Raw genomic sequence first — 22218 nt, 5'->3', positions numbered from 1 at the left:
GTTTGACAGGCGAGAAGAGTTTGTGATTTGCAAAGCAGCTGGAGAACATGAGTCAGCAGGAGATAACTAAAAAAAGTTAAATAATTAAGCTTACATAATAGCTATCTGATTGACTATCTAGATGTGGTTTTAATTAACACTTTTAACCTCTCTTTGTTGGTAACTATATATTATCCAATCTAAAAGTGGAGAACTTTCATTATTACCAAAAATCATTCATCTACAGAGTGTTGGGGGATTTATTTCCAAACTTAGCAAAGGAGCTACTGTCCTTCCAACTCCCTTCCCTCTCTCCTCCTCCCCACACAAACTCCCTTACAATTAGTTCTCTGAGTGGAAATTGAGGACTTGGCTCCTCCTTTCATCATTTTCTGTAGGTAAAGTGGAAGACTTAGTCCATCAGTCCTGTCTGACTCTCTGCGACCTCATGGACCGTAACTTGCAAGGCTCCTCTGTCCATGGGATTCTCCAGGTAAGGCTCCTCTGTCCATGGGATTCTTCAGGTAAGGGATGGGTTGCCATCCCTTCTCCAGGAGATCTTCTCCACCCAGAGATCAATCCAGGTCTCCTGCCCTGCAGACAGATTCTTTACCATCTGAGTCACCAGAGAAACCTTTCTATGTGTAAATTGGGATGTAATGATACGAAGAACTAAATTCTTGAGCAGGTTTACTGGATGGGGGCCCTTTCCTGGACAGAGTAGGGGGTGGAGTCGGCAAAGTTTAAGAAGATTTAGTCTTCCCACCTTTGAGGAGTTCTGAGCTATGTTTAAGATAGATCAATAAATAAATGTCCCTGGTGATGAAGAAAGTAAAAGATCTGCAAAGGAGGACAGAAAATTTTTCCAAGTTTGGGACAGAGTAGTTGGAGAGAAAGGCAAGGAAGAGATACTGGGGTTGGTGCTAAAAGCTCAGCCTATGGGCACCAGTGCTGAATTGAATCTTGTACACAGAGTTTGGGGTGAAGTACAAAAGAGTAACTTTATTGCTTTGCCAGGCAAAGCAGATCACAGAGGGGCACAGTGACCCTCAAAACTGCTGCAGTCCTTTAATCTGGTTTCAGATAGTCTCTCTGAAACCAGAGACTGAGTCTTCAGTGCTGTGCACAGACTTTCTCTGATTGTGGGGAGCAGGGGATCCCCCCTAGTTGTTGTGGGCAGGGTTTTCATTATGGTGACTTCTCTTGCTGCAGAACATGGGCTGTAGGGCTCAAAGCTTCAGTAGTTGCAGCACACAGGCTCAGTAGTTGTGCCTCATGGGCCCTAGAGCTCGGGCTCAATAGTCATGGTGCTCTGAGGCTTAGTTGCATATGGAATCTTCCCTGACCAGGGATTGAACTCATGTCCCCTGCATTGGCAGGCAGACTCTCAACCTCTGGACCACCAGGGAAATCTAGGTCTCAGTCTTTTGATGAGTTTCTCTGGTTCTTTTAATTTGGCCCTAGATAGTCTGCTCTGAAATGATGAATGCTAATGTCACGCGAGTGTATGTTCCTCGGTTCTTTGTCTCGTCACAACAAAGAATTGGAGCGATGGACATTAAAGCCCTCGGCGCGTCACAGCTGTAGGGTCTTGAACAAACCGTGTTATAGCTCTTAGGCAAATCAGTGTTACAGCTCTATTTTATTTAGAAGATAGCAGGAGAATCCATCCTTGAAGTGTGAGGGCGTGCCAACCCAAAGACTCGAAGAGAAGAGAGTGGAGGAGTGCGCGGGAAAGGAGAGAGAGTGAGAGAGAGAGATAGGGCACACGCACGCGGTGTGTGGGGGCGGGGGGAGAGAGCGCATGCAGGCGGGAGAGAGAGAAAGAGAGAAAGCGCTTTGGCTCTTCCTTTTACATGCTTTTTCCTCCACCTGGGCCTGCCCAATGCAAATTGGGCTTAGCCAGAAGTGCTATTTGTTCTACCTGAAGTCTTCACTCTGGTCCTTGGACCTTCCTTTGACCTTCCTTGTCTTTTAGCCACTGCCATTTTGGACTCCTTTTCCCTATTCTACCTACCTAACACTAACATCTTCCATTTGTAGAGGATATTAGTTCTGTAAAGAGCGCAAAGGTATTGTATCGTGTATCCCTTGAGGTAGAACCAGGACTCTCCCCCAAGGCTGCACTTTTGTTTCTTGGCTGCTCCCCCGTAGTCTCTGCATCCCCTCCCTTCCCTAATTAATAATTGTTGAAAGGGCTTGCATACCCAGGAGCCCCACTGGATTCATCTCGGTTTCAAGGTTGAGTCCTGAGGACCCTGCAGAAAGGGTACCTACCATGCAGCATGAGAGAAGAACTATAAAGTTATGTTACTCCAAAGCTAAATTCAAATCCTGCCCCAGGATACAATTTTAGTGGACAAACTATGTTAGAAAGGATAGCTATGAGCAAAAAAAAAAAAAATGTTAGAGGGAAAATAAAATATAAACCTAAATGATAGTAAAGAAAGAAACTGCTACAGCCATCTGCCTGAAGTGGGAGCAGGGGTGCGGGATATTAACCTTGACTGGGACCTTGAGGGTTGGATAGAATTTTAAAGTGAGAAAAAGTAGTGTTTGGAGGGCAATGATAAAAAAGTTTGGTTTTGCTTAGGCCAGAGTGTGGGAAGAGATAAGCTAAGCCTGAGGGCAGAAGACCTTGAATACTAAGCCAAGGAATTTGTATTTTACTTGCTGAATTTTTACAATGCTGCATCCAGCGTGTCCTTAAGTCAGTACATCCAAATACAAAGGTATGTTTTTATTTTCTTTTTATTTTCCTTATCCAAGGAACCCATAGTAAGATCTTCAGATCTATTGCTGTCTGTTTAAATAGGTAGACATACTTTCTAACCTCTTCCTATACTTTTTCTCAATATAATTGCTAATAGTGACTCCTTTCTCTCTCAAAAATGGGTTGAATGATAAATTACTTGGACATCCTACTTACCTGCTACAATTTGCACTTAGTCCCATCTGGAAATGTAATGGAAATGTAATTCATTAAGTCTTTGGCAGGTGGAAATTTGCAGCTCTCTCTGCTGTTTTCACTTTGCTTGTGTCGACTTAAAAAGTATTCACAACCTAAAAGCTGAGAGTTGTTTTATGCAGTGGGAATTTTTAGGACTTTAAGCCCTGGAGAAAGCATCTCAAGTGATCCCAAGAGAACTGCTCTGAGGAGGTGAGAGGAGGAGCCAGGTTATATAGAAGTTTTGCAACAAAGGGCAGGTAGATTTTTTGTAAATTAAAGAAAACCAGATATCCCAAGTTAAGGAATTTTGCACTTTTTTTGTGTGTGTGAAAAAGTGAAAGTGTTAGTCGCCCAGTCATGCCCAACTGTTTGCAACCCCATGGACTGTGTAGCCTGCCAGGCTCCTCTGTCCATGCAATTCTCCAGGCAAGAATACTTGAGTGGATAGCCACCCCAGGGAATCTTCCTGGCCCAGGGATCAAGCCTAGGTCACCTGCATTGCAGGCAGATTCTTTACCATCTGAGCCAAAAGGGAAGCCTGTGTATGGAAAGATGCAAGAGTCTGAGCTCACTGAAATCGTTCCTTTGATGCGCATCTCAGCTATCCGAGGCCAGTGTCCGGTTTTCACATCCTGAGCTCCTCAGGACTCACCACTCCCTCGTGGAGGGCTGCAGTAGCTATTGTCTGTTTACTGAAGTGGCAGGAAATAGTCCCATTCCTCACCTGCTTTCAGGTTAGACTTGTTTGTCTTGATGCCTCCCTGCTGCCTTCTCTCCTTCAGGTTTAACGTCTGACCAGCTTTCTTCCTTGGGCTTTAGACCCATTTGTCCTGGAAAAGACTCCTTTGACAGCCAGAGCTTACTCAGTGGACCTCCATCCTGGCTGTGCATTTGGGATTAAATGTCCCAACAGGCAGGCTAAGCACTAACCAGGAGAATTCCACACAAGGAAATTTTTCTAAAAACAATCTGATTTTTGGTGGTTTTTATAAAATATTTATCCCATCAACCCACTTGAATTCGTTAATATTTTACAGCTTCATTTTTGGTTTTTGTTTTAATTTCAGATGAGGTCATGATAGCTTTTGCCATGCATAAGGCCTCTAAAAGTCTCCCCTTCCCCTTGCTCTAGCCCATCCTCAATGCTCTTGATCCCCTGTATATAGGGTGGGACCTGGACTGGTCCTGGCATTTGGTACTAAACGGGTAAAGCTAGCAAAGACATCAGTGAGGCCAAAGGAATACTAGATCCCCCCTGGGAAGAGTTGAATCTGGGGGATGTTTGTAAGCTTGCTCAAGGCCAGGAGAGGTGAGGTTTGATAGAGCTGTAAGTAAGGGCTGGTGTTCCACATGGGGAGCAGAATGAAAGCACCACCTGCTTTGGGAATCAGGATTTCTCAGGCAAAGGATTCCGTATCCTACCTTGGTCTCACCCTCTCTCCTCCTGCAGGACCCAGATAGAGTCCTGGTCCTCAGCCCACACCTGTCCTGTCTATGAGTCTAAGACCCTTTTGTCTTCTCTTCTGTGGGTTTTCTTAGAGGACAAGGCCCTTCCACCATAAATACTCAGCACTGTCACCAGCAGTGGTGCCCTGTAACTTTGGTTTTACCTCTTCCAGCATCTCCTCTTTACCAAGGAAGATGAAGGAGAGGAGATATTGTCATTCACCATATGCTGGGAGTTGTAGCCTCTATACTAGACACTTTACATCACCACCAATATTTAATTCTTATAACAAATAATGTCTAGAAGGTGATGGCAATGATCTCTTATTTTATTTTATTTTATTTTTTTCTCATAGCCCCGCCATGGCCGGGTCGAGCTGCAGCTCCGCCATCTTGGGCCGCCGCCGCCGCTTGCTGCCCGCGCGCCGCCGGGCCGGCCCATCTCTCGGCAGGGCGATCTCTTATTTTAGATGAGAAACTGAGGCTTCAAGTGTTTTTCAGAAATTGCTCAAAGAATCGATGAGAGTGGGATTCCAATGGCAGCTTTCTAATATAATGTGCTGACTCCTAGAGCTGTTCTGGAAGGTGCTGGAAAGTGCTACTGGAAACAGAAATGTTAAGTCATAATTGATTCCTGCCCCCCCAGGAAATGATAGTCCAGTGAGGCAGGCAAGCACACAGAAATCCACCCCAACTGGAGTAGGGTACCAGGAGAATAGACCACATAACCTCTCAGAATTCAACTCAAATATCCCATTTCCTGAGAGCCACTCCACAAAGATTCTAATCAAAGAACTATTATGTGTCTTATGCTAAAGTGCTCTATACTCTAATCAGACCACATATTTTAGCAATTTAATGTACTAGTAGAAAATAGTATTAGATGTAACATTAACAGGCTATGTTTTCATTCACTATATATTTATTCAAGGAGTAATCCTTGAATGTGTACTAAATTCTAGCTTCCTCCCTAGGTGTCAAGAATATAAATGCAAATATCATGTGAATCTTGACCTCCAGGGTCTTAGAATTGGTTTAATGACTTTGTAAGAGCACATTGTATAATTCTAACCATCTATAATCCTTTATTGGGGCTTCCCTGGTGACTTGGGGGTAAAGAATCCACCTGCCAATGAAGGACATGTGTGGTTCAATCCCTGGATTGGGAAGATCCCCCCAAGGAGGAATGGCAACCCATTCCAGTACTCTTGCCTGGAGAATTTCATGGACAGAGGAGCCTGGAGAGCTACAGTCCATGGGGTCACAAAGAGTTGGATAGAACTTAACATCTAAACAACAACAACAAATCCTGTTTCAGGGGGCTCTGGGCTGCATTTCTTAACTAGCTCATGGAATTCTCACTTTTCCAGGCATGTGGACGGTATGCAGAGAGTTCTCACCAACTGGGAATAATACTCCATTGCTGGATTAATTCAGTGGACACATGAGAATGAAGAAGGTCAAGGGAATCACCCTGTTGTCTGGAACATAACCACTGATGGGACTTTTCTTGGTATGCATTTGGGTAGGAAAGTGTAAACAAAAAAATAAGATGATGAATTTCATCTGCTATAACCAGGCTCTCCCTGAACGATGCATCACCCCTTACCACTCTCTCGCTGCTTCCCTTCCTGGCTTATGTGATAAGAGAACAGTTTACTGTGGACCTTGCAGGTGGATATCTGCATCTGAATCCCAGTTTTGCTACCAAGAAACAAGTTGCTTTATCTCTGTGAACCTCACTCACCATCTTCATCTATGGAATGGAAGTGATCATAATCCTGCAGCAATGCCCTTGCTTGGAACCATTAAAAAGTTAATTAAAGGGCCAGCCACCAATCTTGGACTTCCCTGGTGTTTCAGTGGTCAAGAATCCTCCTGCCACTTAAAAAACTGGAAACAGAACTGCCTTATGATCCAGCAATCCCACTGCTGAGCATACACACTGAGGAAACCAGAATTGAAAGAGACACATGTACCCCAATGTTCATCGCAGCACTGTTTAAAATAGCCAGGACGTGGAAGCAACCTAGATGTCCATCAGCAGATGAATGGATAAGAAAGCTGTGGTACATATACACAATGGAGTATTACTCAGCCATTAAAAAGAATACATTTGAATCAGTTCTAATGAGGTGGATGAAACTGGAACCTATTATACAGAGTGAAGTAAGCCAGAAAGAAAAACACCAATACAGTATACTAATGCATATATATTGGAGAAGGCAATGGCACCGCACTCCAGTACTTTTGCCTAGAAAATCCCATGGATGGAGGAGCCTGGTAGGCTGCAGTCCATGGGGTCGCTAGAGTTGGACACGACTGAGTGACTTCACTTTCACTTTTCACTTTCATGCATTGGAGAAGGAAATGGCAACCCACTCCAGTGTTCTTGCCTGGAGAATCCCAGGGACGGGGAAGCCTGGTGGGCTGCCGTCGATGGGTTGCAGAGTTGGACATGACTGAAGCGACTTAGCAGCAGCAATGCATATATATAGAATTTAGAAAGATGGTAACAATAACCCTGTATACGAGACAGCAAAAGAGACACTGATGTATGGAACAGTCTTTTGGACTCTGTGGGAGAGGGAGAGGGTGGGATGATTTGGGAGAACAGCATTGAAACATGTATAATATCATATATGAAATGAGTTGCCAGTCCAGGTTTGATGCACGATACTGGATGCTTGGGGCTGGTGCACTGGGACGACCCAGAGGGATGGTATGGGGAAGGAGGAGGGAGGTGGGTTCAGGATGGGGAACACATGTATATCTGTGGTGGATTCATTTTGATATATGGCAAAACCAAGCAATACTGTAAAGTTAAAAAATAAAAAAAATAAAAAAAAAAAAAAGAATCCTCCTGCCAGTGCAGAGGACATGGGTTCGATCAATCCCTGGTCTGGGAAGATTCCACATGCGGTGGAGCAACTAGGCCTGTGCGCCATAACTACTGAGCCTGCAGCTGCAATTCCTGAAACCCATGTGCCTAGAATCTGTGCTCCACAACAAGAGAAGTCACGACAATGAGAAGACCTCACACCCCGATGAAAAGTAGCCCCTGCTCTCCTAAACCCACTCCCAGCAACAAAGACCCAGCACAGCCAAAAATCCGGAAGTGCTAGCCACCAGTCTGAATATCACCTTTTCTATACAGGGCACTGGGGTCTTAGGTTACTAAGCACAGTTGAGACAAGCTGCCTTTGAGGCTTCGGTTTCTAAAATTTGGTAGAAAGAGCCTCACCTTGGGGCAATACAGTAGCCTCATTTTTGGTTTTCTCTTTGGTGAGCTCTTTGAGGGCATGACTAGCCTTTATCTTGTTTACTTTCCATTCTCAGAACATCTCTAGTGCCAACTGATACTCAGTAAATGATTGCTGATTAATAACTATATATTTGGGGGAAGCTCAAAGACAGCATGACTTTTTTGTACCAAAAAGCTTATTATTGAATCCACTTTATGTAAGACTCATGTTTCTTCAACTTATTTCTTTTTTTTTATTCTAATTTTTTTTTTCAATTGAAATGACTATTCTTGCTTGGAGAATCCCATGGACAGAGGAGCTTAGCAGTGTACAGTCCATAGGGTCCCAAAGGGTCAGACACAACTGAAGCGAATTAGCACATGTAGTTAATTTACAAAGCTGTGTTAGTTTCAGGTCAGTTGGTTCAGTTATACACATAAGGCTCTCTTTGTACAGTCAATATTTTCTCCACAAGAGTCTTTTTTTACTTAATTGAAGTTTCTCTCCTATCCCCTTCTTTTAAGCGAAGTTATCAAAAAAACAGATGGTTATGTGCATCCATAACCACATACCAACAATGCAAAGCAGTGACGTGACCCTAAGTGGGCAGAGTGGTAACTAGGAATGCAGGTCCTGTTACTTTATCTGGATTCAAGTCCTCACTCTGTAGTTGGGTGACTGGGCAGGTTGATTCACCTCTCTGAGTCTTGGTTTCCTCCTTCTCTGTAAAATAGAAATAGCAACACACAAAAAAGGAAATAATATAAATAATTAAAATGGTACCTACCCTTTGGAGGGCAGTTAAGGATGACAGTGTGAAAGTCACTATCCAGCTCACCCAGCAGCATCTGGCCTGTGGCTAGTGCTTTCCGAACTGTTACAGTGACAGCATCTCCCAAACACAGGAGACAACACAAGCCACCTCAGTCTCTGAAAGTCTTAGAACCCTGGATCCAGACCTGTCAGGTCATCTGATTTTGATGGGCACAGGCTGTGCCCAGTAGACGCTGCTTGCTGAAACGATGTTCCTGGAGACCTTCAAAGTCAGCATGTCTAAATTTGAACCCATAACTCTTAGAGGCCCTCTCTTGATCATCATCGTCATGTAGGTCACCCATGTCAGGAGCCTGTGAAGCTTCCTCACCTCCTTCCTCATGCTCTAAGCCACATCATTATCAAGGGCTGTCAAACTGCCCTTTTTATGACATCTAGGACTCAGCACCAGCTTTTAAATCCCTCTGCCTGACAGGCTTCCTAATCCTTCACGTTGGTGGCTGGTCCATCTCCAGACCTCTGATTGGGTACCATCAGAAAGCTGATCCTTCCCACACATAGCTGTGGAAAGAGTCATTCTCACAAACAAATAGGATAACGCCCCACTCTGCAAACCCTTCTTTGACCCCTGCCAGCTCCAGAAAAAACGTCACAATCCATCCCAGTGTGGGAACCTCCTGGCCTCACTAGCCTGCCTCTTCCCAACCTTTGCTCCAGCCCCCAGAGGACACCGCTGTGCTTATAACTGACTACACAGTCCTCTGCCTGAATGCCCTTCCTCTTTGGTCTTCCTAACAGAGTCCTGCTTTTTTGTCTGAAGGCTCTTTCGACTCTCACCTGCTCTGTGACTCTTCCCTAGGCCTGAGACTCTGATCCTATCTCTCTTGCCTCTGGTATTTAGGCATATCTCCTTTTGCTACCATAATTCCCCAAGCTGCAGCCCTTATCATCCAGTATGGTTATTGTGAATGGTCTTCCTGTCTCCCTGGTTACACTGTGAAACACACAGTAATTGCCAGGATGGGAGCACCATTCACCGAAGTCATACCACCCAGAATAGGGTTTAGAACAAAGCAAATGATCAAAAAATACTTAATAAATGAATGAGAATGATTACTGAATTAATCAAGTGTGAAGGTAAGGAATTAGAGGGCACACAGGAAACAGTCTGCTTGGGATGCTGTTAACCCAGAGGACTGTGGGGGTGGCTCCCCTACTCCCTGAAAGTCCTGGCACAAATGCCACCTTCTTAGTAAGGTGGTCACTGATCACTGAATTTAAACCCTCTCACTCTGCACTCCCCACCCCCTTTCCTCCTGCTTTTCTCTAAAGCCCTTGTCATCATGGAAAAGTGAGAATGAAAGTGTTAGTTGCTCAGTCATGTTCGACTCCTTGGGACTCCTAGCTCACCAGGCTTCTCTGTCCATGGAATTCTCCAGGCAAGAATACTGGAGTGGGTAGCCATTCCCTTCTCCAGGTGATCTTACCAACCCAGGCATTGAGCCCAGGTCTCCTGCATTGCAGGTAGACTCTTTACTTTCTGAGCAGGCAGGGATTTTGTTTGCTTTGCCTATTGCTATACCAAGAACAATGTCTGATGTACTTCAGGTACTCAGGGCACATTATACTGAAAATGAATGAATGAATGTCAAGCATTCATGACTCTTGTCGTAGCTGACAGGTTTGTTAGAAAAGGGAGTGATCATTTTAGCCTAAGGCTAACGACTCCTTTGAAGTTCAAGGTCCATAAAACCAATTTTAATAGATTCCATTTATCAAAAAAACAAAGAATATTCTTTTGATGATCTTATCTACTCATTAGATACTCATCTTATCTACTACTATCTCAGACTAAACCAATGGAAGGATCAAATATCATTGATATAAAATTCAAATATTAAACTAGTAATAATATCAAAGAGAATCAATAATAAGGCTAACACTTCACCGCTTTTACTATGGGCTAGGCTCTGTCTCAAGCATATGACATGTTTTATTTTGCTTTGCTATTTTTTTAATACTTATTTTTATCTATTTGGCTGTGCCGGGTCTTAGTTGCAGCACTTGAGATCTTCCATCTTCATTGAGGCATGAGGGATCTTTTAGTTGTGGCCTGTGGGGTCTAGTTCTGCAATCAGGGATCAAACCCAGACCCACTTCATTGGGAGCATAGAGTCTTAGCCACTGGATTACCAGGGAAGTCCCCATATGATATGCATTAACTCATTTAATCATCACTTTAACCCCATTAGTTAGTATTATTATTTTCCCATTTTACAAATCAGAGCACTGAGGTGTGGAGAGCTTAAGCAATTCTCTTGAGGTCACAGAGCTGCAGTGTGGGGAAATCCAGAGGTCATGGTGAAAAGTGAAAGTGAAAGTCATTCAGTCGTGACCAACTCTTTGTGACCCCATGGGCTATACAGTCCATGGAATTCTCCAGGCCAGAATACTGAAGTGCATAGCCTTTCCCTTCTCCAGGGGATCTTCCCAACCCAAGGATCACACCCAGATCTCCTGCATTGATTCTTTACCAACTGAGCTATCAATTAGTATTATTATTTCCCCATTTAACAAATCAGAGCGCTGAGTTGCAGAGAGGTTAAGCAATTCACTTGAGGTTACAGAGCTGCAGTGTGGGGAATCCAGAGGTCACGGTAGAACAGAAGAAATGCAACACAGCAAAGAGCTTGCATTCAAGCACTTAACCGAGTCACATGTTCAAGTAACCTCGTTTTCTAAACTTCGATAACCTCACCTGGAAAATGAGGAGGATGGTACATGTTCACGTGGTTGTTGAGAGGCTGACAGTCATTATATGAATACGTGAAAGTGCAGTCAAAACAAGAGCTTCTAGGGGGACTTCCCTGGTGGTCCAGTGGTTAAGACTCTGTGCCCCCAATGCAGGTGGCACAGGTTCAGTCCTTGGTCAGGGAACTAAGATTTCCCATGCTGAAGGCCTTGGCCAAAAACAAACAAACGAACACGACATGAGCTACTGTTACTCATTGGGTAACATATGATGTTAATATTTTTATCCCATTCAATGTTATGACACTATTATAATTACTACATGATTGCCTCCATCTCATTCCAGGAAATAAACGTTGCTCTAGTTGGCAATTCATTCATACATCCTGGGCATAAGTTGTTTTCACTTGTCTCTCGTGTCCCCAAGCAGCCTACAAGCTGAGTTGAGGTTCAGATCTTCTGGGAGGTAGAGATGGTCTCAGCCCACAGCCAGGCCAAACGTTACAGGATCTCCTCATTTTAAAAGCAAGAGAGTCTGGTTAGTTGACATCAAAGGTGTGAATTTAAAGACCTCTGCCACCTGATGAAGATTCTTTAGTGTTAAAACAAGTTCTGGGGCTTCCCTGGTGGCTCAGTGGTAAAGGATCTTCCTGCCAATGCCAGAGAAGTGGGTTCAATCCCTGATCCGGGAAGATCCCACATGCTGTGGAACAACTAAGCCCACGCACCACAACTACTGAGCCTGAGCTCTAGAGCCCACGAGCCACAACTACTGAAGACCGAGCACCCTAGAACCTGTGCTCTGCAACGAAAGGGGCCAGCGCCATGAGCAGCCCGAGCACCGCATCTGGAGAGTAGCCCCCGTTCGCTGGAACTAGAGAAAGCAGAAACAAAAAGCCAGCACAGGCTAAAAGAAAGAAAGAAAGAAAATTTAAAAACCAAGTTCTGCCTCGAGGCCTTTCTCCCCATCTGCCCTCTTTGGACACTGTTTTCCCCTTCTGTCTAGGAACCAGTTAGTTCTCACTGCTCACGCTGCCTCTTCAGAGAAGCACCCTCAGGCCTCCAGGGCAGAACGGACGCCCTGCTCCCTGCTCAGTCCATGCCCACACATCTCCACTGGCACTGCCACAGCCCTGATGCAGACATCAGTTGCATAAATGGAAAGTATCTGTCTCCACTAAAATATAAGTTGGATGAAGCCAGAGACCATCTCTATCTTTTTCAGCATTGGAACCCAGGGCCCTTTGTAACTACAACAGCTTGCCTGCAGAAGGTGCTCACTAAAATATTCTGAGTGAAAGAAAGCACCCATTAGCCACTTCGGGGAAGCCCCAAGCTCTCTGAGCCTTGGTTTCCACGTCTGTCAAAGAATCTGCTTGGCCATGGCGTGATTGCAGTGGATACTGCAGTGAGAGCTCTCATGGCACAAAAAGTGAACAAGCAAGCAGGGACTGAGGTGCCACAGTTTCTATCCAAAGCATTTTACGAGGTGAAAAATGGCCTCCAAGACAGAGTTACACACCAGACATTGTTATTTGGAGCAAAAGCAACCAGGAGGGAGAAAAGGACATATGTTGACTTGGAGGGCAGAAGGAATTCCAAGCTCTGCAGTATCTTTGGAATTCTTGGAGCCCTTTCAGCATGAATCGGGTTACACGGGAGATATATTTGGGTTTTACCATCCACTCAGGGGTGCTTCACGTTGGCCATGGAGATGAATCTTAACTTACTATAAATAGAATGAAGAGAGGTCTGTTGCTAAATTATTTATTGCACATTCCATCTTGCCTGAAGCAATGATGTTTTTAGGTTCCACAAAAGTAGCTGTGTATAGTCTGTAGTCATTACATAAAGGAAACTCTGACAGTTTAGATTATAAACCATAAATTATCTGTTCATCAGCTGGTGAAGAGCACACAGTGTGACTATTGTGTTAGTGCAGGAGACTAGAAATAGATATCTGCAGCTTCTCCCAAACACTCTGTCCACATTTGCCATAAAGATCCACTAATCAATGTTTGTTTTCCATCCTGTAGAATGAAAAGCAGAATTTCCTCTCCTTTACCTGATGGGTCCTGCGTGGCTTCCCAGGGCCTGTGGAGAGACAGCCAGGCTTAGAGGAATCTTCCCAACACAATACAGAATAAATTCCTTACAAAGCTTCACATTACAACAGATAGATTGAGAAAGCCCTTCACATTCCTCCCTTTAATTGCAATAGGTTTGAGGTTGAGGGAGATTTCTCAATAGGGAAACAACTCATATACCTCTTTCTCTCTTTTTTTTTTTTTTAATAAATGAAGGTATTTTCCTTTCTAGAAAGGCATTTTTCAGGCCCAAATTTTTATTCCTCTTTTTGTTTCTATCTCCTCCAATCTTTTCCTATAATCAGTTAATAATGATCATTCATTTGGTTATTCATTTAGCAAACATGTATTAATGCCTATCATGGGTTGAACTCACTATCTGTGTAGATAACGCCACTGGCCTTCCTCCAGCTCAGCCTGGGCACCTTGAGCCCCTTCTCCTGAAAGCCTTCTCTTCCTTCAGTGCTCTTATCCTTCAGATCTTAGCTCAGATTTTACCAACCTGGGGACTCTTTTTGATCATCAAGCTGCATTCCACCTCTTTGGTGTCCCCACACCCAATGTACACACTCCATGCTCTCATTTTCCTCTGTCCAACCTCTCCCAGAACTTCCTACATTTTGAATATATCTGGTGACATGTTCCCTACATGGAGTTACATATGCGGATGCATTTCAGCATCACATTAGGGGCTTCCCTGGTGGCTCAGACAGTAAAGAATCTGCCTGCAATGCAGAAGGCCTGGGTTTGATCCCTGGATTGGGAAGATCCCCTGGAGAAGGAAATGACAACCCACTCCAGTATTCTTGCCTAGAGAATCCCATGGACAGAGGAGCTTGATGGGCTATAGTCTATGGAGTCACAAAGAGTCAGACACAACTGAGCAACTAACACTTTTAGTTTTTCACTTTTCATCATCAGATCGATCATGATCGATATGTATTTGTTGAGCTACCAACCTGTTTGCAAACAGTCACAAAATCGAGAGTAGCTTCTGCAGTCGAAGTTTCTTACTCACCACGTAGTCATGTACTCCTCTCTGCAGCCCTTCTCAGAGTGGCTGTCCTCCAGGGCCCTCTCAGGGGGCCTGGGCTGCGTCCAACTTGAGACTCTGCCATCTTTTGGACTGAGTCAGCTGGCAGATGCAGAGCAGAACGTGTCTAGTGGACACCTCGGTCTGGAAGGGACGCACGTCTTGCTCATCCACCATCCTTTGGCCAGAATTAGTCACATGACTCATCAAGGGGAAGGGCAGCTGGAGAATAGAGGGGTGATCCTCTGTTATAAGTGGATGCAGCTAGGATCGGCCACAGGCACCTAAAAGGACGATGAGGATGCTGATGGGCAAAGACATGGGTGGGGAAGGCAAGCAAATAGCATGAGCAAGGGCTGGGGGAGGGAAACAAGAAATAATAATAACAAAACACTAATGATTTGGGGGCTTCCCTGGTGGCTCAGTAGTAAAGAATCCGCCTGTCAATGCGGGAGACACATGAGACACGGGTTTGATCCCTGGGTCAGGAAGATCCCCTGGAGAAGGAAATGGCAACCCACATCAGTATTCTTGCCTGGGAAACCCCATGGACAGAGGAGCCTGGTGGGCTACAGTCCATAGAGTCACAAAGAGTTGGACATGACTGAGTGACTGAAACATGCACACACAATGATTTGGGAGGAACTATAATAAATGAAGAGATATCTTATAGAGGCATCTAGTCCCTCAAGGATAATAGACTGAAGAAAGTTATGGATAGGTTGTTGAGTGGGCAGATAAATGGACAGATGGATTTGCACCTGTGGCTGAGGACCTGCGACATTCTTCTGTAGAGAGGTGCAAGGTTAACTGGGATGCCGGTCCTCCCAGCATCCTATACATCTCTCCCCACCCATCTTGAAGTGGACACATGAGGAACTACAGAAAGGCAGGAACCCCAAATGAAGGGATGAGAGGCTGGATGCCCCTTGAGAGTCTGGCCCTCCAGAGATGCTCTTAGGAAGCCTTTTGACTTTGCTTTCATTCATTTGTGAGTTAGTCTCTCATGTCATTATCTGCTGCCTCCAGCCTGACCACAGGATAGAGAAGTGAAGGGAAATAACAGGTGTACTCTACTCGCAGACAATGGCTTCTCAAAGCATGTGCACAGGCTAACAGGATAGAAGTTAAATTCTGAAAGCAAGGTAGAGCTTATCTGGACCCCCGTTCATGGAAATGATGAGGACTCTGAAACCCTGGGGTGGGGATGGGGTCCGCCACCCATGTGATAAGAGCAGAACAAGGACCCTTGTCTCTCCCAGCTGAAGTGTGTGCCAGGGAATCAGGCCTAAAATGAGAGAGTGAGCGAGTGTGTGAGCAGGTGCTGAGTGCTATGGGGAAAAGGGAAGGCTAAACAGGTGAAGGGGGACGAGAAATGCTGGGATGCTGGCAAGGCACAGAAGGCAAGGTGCAAGAGCTGGGTGACGCTGAGCCAAGTCTTGAAGGAGATGAGAGGTGAACCATGTAAACATCAAGGGAAGACACTATCGGGGTCAATGAGAGGCTCGAAGACAAGGTGTGACGTGGAGAATACATTTCAAAAAGATCACCTTGGCTGCTCGGTTGAGAATAGACCTTGAGAGGTAAGATGTGGGGAGACCATTTGAAGGTTATGGGAGTGACCTAGGCAAGAATGATGCACTAAATTCATAATCAAAACTATAATGCTCCAAGCAAAGGCTTGATAGATTGCCTACGTTATTCACTTATAAACTAAGCAGAGTAAATATTAAAACTTCTAATTCTATTTTTCAGATGATACAAAGAAAAACCAGAATTCAGACAAGGCAAGACCTTCCCCAATGTCACAAATGACATACCTAGGTGTAGTTAATGGCAGAGACACACTTCAGATTCTAACTTATCATTAATTAACACTAATCATTGTTAATAGTCGATTAACGATGTTGTGATAGTTTCAGGTGGACAGCAAAGGGACTCAGCCATACACATACATGCATCCATTCTTCTCCCGGGGGTAATTTTTTAAAGCATGGAGTAAGATATGAAGAGTCAGAAGAAAATAATAAAACTAGGAAAATTCATCAGACCAGAGAGTAGAAGAACAGATGGGGAGGAAGAGCAGGACCCTGATTCGGGCTCGTTTCTCTGTTCTCCATCTGAAACTCTCTCCTCCCCTTTTTCCTCACCTGTCTTCATCAGAGAGGGTCCTCACCCCGTCCCTCTTGCAGATTAGTAAAGTTGGTGAAAAGCTGATAAGCTCTGCAGACCCCTGGCCTTCCCTCTGCTAGAGCCTGCATTGCGCTGGGGTCGATGCTGCAGTTCCAGGCTCCTTTCTCAGCTGGCTTTGGGCTCTAATCCGCCGACGCGTATCCTGGAGGAGGGACAGGAATGCTAGGGGACGGGAATGCTGGGGTGTTTTCCCTCTCTGTCTTCGCTGCAGCCTTTCCAGCCCAGCTGGTGACCTCGCCCCTGGCCTTGGGCAAACTCACCTCACCCCACTGCCATCCAGTATCAGATGACACTGACTTTCCTTCTTGTGTGAATCTCTGGGTTGCTTTGTTCTATTTATTACTTATTTGGCTTCTCCAATGTAGCTAACACCCTAGATTAAATTCCTCCCATTTTAAACACCGAAAGTGACTTCTGTTTCTCTTGAATGACAGACAGACATCCTTTCCACCAACAGACAACCATGCAATCTCAAGTGTGCCATTTCAAAACCATAGGAGACAGGACTCCAGTTTTGAAGTACCTGCCTTAAGGATGAGTTCCACTGCAGATTGATAATGCTACCCGAAAAAATTCCCTTTGAATAGAAGTCAAACTGTTTGTAGTGAGAAAAGCAATTTTGAAAGAATGATCATCAGTGCCTTTAAAAGTTTTCACGATGAATTAAGACACATTATCATCCACAAATTTTCTAAAAGATTCATCAATATTTAATTTGCTTCTCCAAATCACATTAGGATTAACATTACAAAGCAAACAGGCTTTTGTTCTAAGGAAAAATGTATCAGGGCTATGCAGTGGTTTTATCTGACACCTCTGTTAGCATAATACAGTGGAAGGGAGTATATTTGTGTTTGTACTCACAACAGATTCTGTTTCTGAATTTCTGCCCTTGGCTACTTTTACAAACTAAGCATCATTTAACCAGCGGGAAGACACGGTACACAAAACTTTACAGCAGCAGGATATGTTCCCTAATATTTGGCTAATCTTTGGGTGATCTCAAGAGGAGCTAGTGGAAGAATGTTAAGAGTTAGCAGTGGGTATGTGAACCTCTCTTTTTATTACCTGGCTCAGCTAACACTTTGCAAGATGTCATGGCACAAGAATCTAATCATTGCCTCCAGAATCTCTTCACTGCTCTCTTCAGAACAAATCTGTGTCAGGTTCCTAAGTGCTAAGCTTGAATAGATCTGCTCTTAATAATTAATCCTTTCCTTAAAGTGCTTTGATTTTTCAGATTCGGCTGAGTATATATTTGGCAACTCTAAGCCTGTTGTGCCAAAACAAAATTGTAATGTTGATGGGGGGTGCTTAGCTGCTCAGTCGTGTCCGACTCTTTGAGACGCCATGGACTGTAGCCCGTCAGGCTCCTGTGTCCATGGAATTCTCCAGGCAAGAATACTGGAGGGGGTTGCCATTTCCTCCTCCAGGAGATCTTCCCAACCCAGGGATCAAACCCAGATCTCATGCATTACAGGAGGATTCTTTACCATCTGAGCCACCAGGGAAGCCCATTGGTGGGGGATCAGGTGTAAGATTCCAGGCCCCATGAGATTTTAGTGGAAGAAGCTCAGATGTGCTGTCTTAACCCTTGAAGAGAAGCTTGGCAGTCGTCACCTCCCCAGAAGAGGCATATTTAGCCTGAATTAAACACCCCTGCCTGCTGGTTCCCAAGCAACTGTCTTTGCTTGTTCTGTGTGTCTCTTTGTGTGCATATGTGTCTTTGTTTGAGCTGTTGCTTTCCTCACTTCACCCCTGTTACTCTGTATTCTTTTCTGAAGATTCAGCCATTGCCTCCTCCAGGAAGCCTTCTTTGATTCCTCTCCCACCCCCAACACCTCCCCACCAACACACACACACCCTGACCCCAGCTTTCCTGCAGCTCCTCTGCTTCCTTCTGCACATAATTCCAAGATGATCTCCTTGTGGGTCTGCAGCTACCTGCAGACTCCGAGTTCCTGCAGAGTATGGACTGTCTCTGGATGCGAGCATGTATACTCAACAGCTGCTCTGTCCCTGTTCCCTGAACACAGCTGAAGGGAGCTGACCAGAGCAGCTGATCATCTTTGAAGTCGAGATCGTGCCTCCAGCAAAACTGCAAAAGGCAGCAGCTCCTCCAGCTCGCGCTCCGTGACCATTTCAGGACACAGAGGAACATTCATCTCTCTCCTGTAAAACTGCCTGTGTACCGACGCCGCTTGCTTGCATTCTTCCTTTTCGTTTTGGCTTTCTTCCTGAGAGAATTACACAACCTCCTGTCCTCCTCCCCATGCTGCACCTCCAGCTCTGAAGCCCATGAATAAAGAAAGACAGCCGGGACTCCAGGATCCCGTTACAAATTCAATACATGCATACCTTTCCCGGGAGCCCTGCAGACTTGCATTTTCTTTAGAATGGCAAAGCTTAACAGGCCTCAGATAGGACTCAGAAACCTGAAAGGGCTTTATGAGGTCAGCCAGGGTTGTCTCATCCTAAATGGTAATGTAATGGATAACACGGGGCTTCCCAGATGGCTCGGTGGTGAAGAATCCGCCTGCCAATGCAGGAGACACAGGTTCAGTTTCTGGGTCTAGAAGATCCCTTGGAGAAAGAAATGGTAACCCGCTTCAGTATTCTTGCCTTGGAAATCCCATGGGCAGAAGAGCCTGGGGGGCTATAGTCCATGGGGTCGCAAAGAGTCGGACAAAGCACATGCGCGCGCACACACACACACACACACACAGAGTAGATAACACTCAGCCAGAACTAGGCCAGGAAAGCCTTCACTATTTGCTTCCTACAATGCCAGGCCAGTTATTATACTTCATGGCAGCTCGGCCTCTTCATTTCCAAAATAAGGTCAATGCCATGTAATTGCACAGTGCTTGGGAACGATTAATAACACAATGTTAACGCAGAATCGGGCACCTAATACCCCAAAATGGGTAGAAATGATAACAATAATAATATATTTTTATTCCAAACTGTTAAAGATCAAATTATAAATCTACCCCGCTCCACTCATATGTTGGAGGCCTAACTCCAGAATGTGACCTTATTTGGAGGGTCTTTACAGAGTTAATCAACTTAAAATGAGGTCACTAAAGTAGGCCCTGTGTGTGTTAGTCTCTTTGTGTTCCCATAGACTATAGCCCTCCGGTCTCCCCTGTCCATGGAATTCTCCATGCAAGAATACTGGAGTGGGTTGCCATTTCCTCCTCCAGGGAATCTTCCTGACCCAGGGATAGAATCCAGGTTTCCCGCAATGCAGGCGGATTCTTTACCATCTAAGCCCCCAGTGAAGTTAACCCAGTATAAATAGTGTCATTATAAAGAGAGGAAATTTGGACACAGGCATGGACAAAGGAGAACTCCGTGTGAAGAAGAAGGCAGTCTGGGGTGATACTTCTATAAGCTAAAGATGCTAATGAAGCCAGCAAAACCAGGTGGGAACATGGAACAGTGTCCCTCAGGGGCACAGAAAGAACCAACCCTGCTGACACAGTGATCTTGGACTTTCAGCCTCCAGAGCCGGGAGATGCTGATGAAATCCTGTTGCTTGAGCACCCAGTTTGTGATAGTTTACCTGCGCTGAAACTGAGAACAGAGACGTTCCACTGGAACGACAGCACAGCAAGGGAGGCAGAGCCGGACGACGCTGCAGTTAGTGTGAGTCTTTCTGGAATGAAAACCCTCATTGCTGTCTACAGGTAACATACTGGTTGCCATGGTCTCCATCCACACCCCGCATGTCCCCTTTCTCCAGCCCCTGTCCTGAGCCCCTTCCTCTGAACACTCAAGACACACCACCTCATTTTTCTTTGACACATTCTCCTCTCCTGCCTTGCACTTCAGTTAGGATGACAGACTTCCCAGGAGAGATCCTAATTTAACTGATCTAGGGTGGGGCTCAGAAAATCACACTTACTTTAAATGCTCTTAGAATGATCTTCATATGCAGGGGAGTGAGGATTCTGCCTTACCCCAGGCCCTGAGAGCAGGTCCACAGCCTCCTTCCCTGGTATCCACTGCATGCCATCCAATGGGTGTCCCAGTGGGTGGGAGATGAGTGGACTGAGTCCTAGGTAACAGCTAAATATACCTCTGCAATGCTCCGACCCCGTGGTACCCATTCATCAGTCATGTGCACTTGAACCATCAGGGAAGAGGCCTCACCGCCCACTGCTCATCCACGCTCCCTGTCACCCAGGCTTGATGCCACTCCAGGAGCTTCCTTGCCTTCAGAGATCAGAAATCACTTAGCTCCACACACTAGGGTAAGACCCACTGCACCTCCAGCAGTTCCCAGCCAGCAGCACTTCAGAAAAATCCCACAGGTCACTTTCATATCTCTTCAGAATGAGAACCTTCTGGTGTGGATAGACTGTCTTTTCTGAAATAACAACAATAATAACAAATCAATCAAGAGTCAAGCAAACAAACCCTCTCCCTGTTGAAAATAACTGAGTGTCTCCCCATGACTTTTTTTTTAATATCGACTATATTTCTTGTGCTGTACACTATGCCTTTGTAGCTTATTTTATTTTATTTATTTATTGGCTGCATCGCTTGGCATGTGAGATCTTAGTTCCCCTAGCGTGCTAAGTTGGTTCAGTTGTGTCCTAGTCTTTGCAATCCTATAGACTGTAGTGCAGTAGGCTCCTCTGTCCATGGGGTTCTCTAGGCAAGAATACTGGAGTGATTTGCCATGCCTGCCTTCAGAGGAATCTTCCCAACCCAGGGATCGAACTGGAGTGGCTTGCCATGGGGGGATCTTCCGACCCAGGCATCGAACCTGTGGCTCCTGCATTGGCAGGCAGATTCTTTACCACTGATCCACGGGGAAGCCCCTTAGTTCCCTGACCAGGAATCAAACTTGCACCCTTTGCTTTGGAAGTGTGGAGTCTTAACCAGTGAACCGCCAGGGGAGTCCGAACATCACCTGTTTTTAAAAGTTTAAACACGTTATGCGATCTGTCATGGCCTTTGCCATCCTCACTAGCAAAGAAGCTAATCCTTTTCCTTCTCCTGTTGTGTACATGCTGACGTGGGGATAGCTCTCTCTCCTGCAGCAGCCTTTGTCCTGCCTTAGGGCTTCTGCTCCTGTTTGTTCCTTCTGCCTGGACTGTGTCCTTCCCTGTGGACCCACTTGGACTACTTTATCAACACTTGGCTCAGGAATCTCCTTTCCTGAACCCTCCCCACTTAAAACTCTCCATCCGCACCCCACTCCCAGGCGGCCTGGGTCCTCTGGGCTCCTTTTGGCACTCTGGGTTTGTTCTGACAGCCCTTGTTCGTGACGATGTATTTATATGTTCACCCGCCACAATGGTCTGTGGTCCTGAGCACACAGACTGTCTCATTCAAGTCTTTGTCGCCAGCATTTAGCCCAGCATCTGGTACACATTAGATACCCAGCAAACATTTGTTGAACGAATGAGTAAATCACATTCATTGATATTTACGAGTGCTTCACAGTTTACAACAGGCTTCAAACGGCACATGGTATGAATAAAAGGGTAAGAAAGTTCACACGGCTCTAGTGGTCCTTCCTGTGAGGGCTCCTGCCAACCCTGACTCAATTTTAAACAAGCTACTCTTCTCCAAGGTCTGCAATGGAAGGACAGCTGTTGCGGGGCGGGGGGAGGCGGGGAGGGTGTTGGTTTTTAAACTTGGGCAAAGGAGGATGAGTTCAGATGTGCTGGGGCAGAGAGGGTGACCAACTTCCTTCCACTGCAGTGTGATTGACCCCATGACCTCAGCCACCCCCTCCTCCAA

At 45.4% G+C, this 22218-nt stretch overlaps 2 long non-coding RNA genes across 4 annotated transcripts in view; one reads left to right on the top strand and one right to left on the bottom strand.

The window, feature by feature from the left end:
- Positions 1–214: 214 nt before the first annotated feature.
- Positions 215–7218, top strand: LOC133257425 (uncharacterized). The gene is made up of 3 exons (XR_009739548.1): positions 215–472; positions 2573–2711; positions 5746–7218. It is a non-coding gene; the product is annotated as an uncharacterized LOC133257425 (long non-coding RNA).
- The window catches only part of LOC133257426 (uncharacterized), a 42779-nt gene continuing 25147 nt past the window's right edge, over positions 4587–22218 (bottom strand). The window contains exons 1-4 of one of the 3 annotated variants that reach the window (XR_009739551.1): positions 14251–16431; positions 11153–13239; positions 8193–8343; positions 4587–4976 (exon numbers count right to left, since the gene is read on the bottom strand). This is a non-coding gene — a long non-coding RNA (uncharacterized LOC133257426). The other 2 variants (XR_009739550.1, XR_009739549.1) reach the window with 2 other exon arrangements.

The sequence above is a fragment of the Bos javanicus genome, chromosome 11 (genome assembly GCF_032452875.1).
Source record: "Bos javanicus breed banteng chromosome 11, ARS-OSU_banteng_1.0, whole genome shotgun sequence".
Taxonomy (NCBI): Eukaryota; Metazoa; Chordata; class Mammalia; order Artiodactyla; family Bovidae; genus Bos; species Bos javanicus.
This window is presented reverse-complemented; position numbering and strand designations above follow the sequence as displayed.